A 1,288-nucleotide genomic window follows, 5' to 3' on the forward strand; every position below is an offset into this window, starting at 1 on the left:
TTCTACATTTATCATCACATATAATAAAATAACTATTGCTATAATAAAACTTGATGCAATATAATGTAAACTGATAATATGACATGTGCAAAAATAGAATAATATACTATGCCAAACTATAATATGTAGTATGGACACCCGGCCCTCCAAAGCAGTAGAGACTTGAAAAGCTGCCTTTTATTCAGGAAAATGCACATCCTTCTCTCTTACGTTCCTTTATTCTAAAATGAAAGCATGAAACCCTAGATCCACTTACTGCTTATTCCTTGCCTACATTGTAAGTCAACATGAAGAGTACCACGACGTGTTATCAAATGACTGGAAAAAGTCCTTGAAATTAAAAAAAAAAAAAAAAAAAAAAAAAAAAAAAAAAAAAATAATAATAATCTGAAGACCTCCTAAGCATCTAGCCTTGCGCCTTCTGTTCTTGGGTTTCTCTCTTCGTCCTCCCATCCACCCTCTTCGTCTACAAGTTCCTGCATCTGACAGAGATAAGAAGTATAGTATAAGGTACTAAACATTTTGCAAACAGTTTACGAATTTAATGTACTGCTAATTATCAAAATACCTATCTCCCTTTATGTCTGTATATACAGTATTTGCGTACACACACGCGGGCAGATACATACACACACACACACACACCCAAAAAAAAAAGATAACAAAAAAAAAAAAAAAAAAAAAAAAAAAAAAAAAAAAAAAAAAAAAAAAAAAACATATATACATACATACATACATACACATATATAACTAGAAACCATGTCTAGAAATACATGAGGAAGAGCCAGAGATAAAATCAACTAATTACCGACCGTGACAGGACTCGAACCTGCAATCTTCGGATCCGAAGTCCGACGCCTTATCCGTTAGGCCACACGGTCTTGGTACAATGTAGTTAAAAGTAATAAAATAATGCTATAATATAATATAATATAATATAATATAATATAATAATAATATAATATAATATAATAAGTTAAAAGTAATATAATAACGTTATAATATAATATAATATATATTAAGTAATATAATAAAAGTAATATAATAAAATTTCTCTTATACGGTTTTATTATATTACTTTTAACTCGTTACATGACCAAGTCGATTTAAAGTAATGTAATAAAACCGTATAAGAGAAATTTCATCACAGATATGATATGAATGATGATGATGATGATGATAGATAGGTACAATGATAACTACGATGATTATAAAAAATGGTTATAATAATGATAATGATAAGGATGATGGTGATGGCGATGATGATGATGGTGATGATGATGAGCAG

The 1,288-nt window shown here is 29.3% G+C and overlaps 1 non-coding gene across 1 annotated transcript; it reads right to left on the reverse strand.

The window, feature by feature from the left end:
• Positions 1-808: 808 nt before the first annotated feature.
• Positions 809-881, reverse strand: TRNAR-UCG (transfer RNA arginine (anticodon UCG)). The gene has a single exon. It is a non-coding gene; the product is annotated as a tRNA-Arg (tRNA).
• Positions 882-1,288: the final 407 nt, after the last annotated feature.

The sequence above is a fragment of the Penaeus vannamei genome, chromosome 15, assembly GCF_042767895.1.
Source record: "Penaeus vannamei isolate JL-2024 chromosome 15, ASM4276789v1, whole genome shotgun sequence".
Taxonomy (NCBI): Eukaryota; Metazoa; Arthropoda; class Malacostraca; order Decapoda; family Penaeidae; genus Penaeus; species Penaeus vannamei.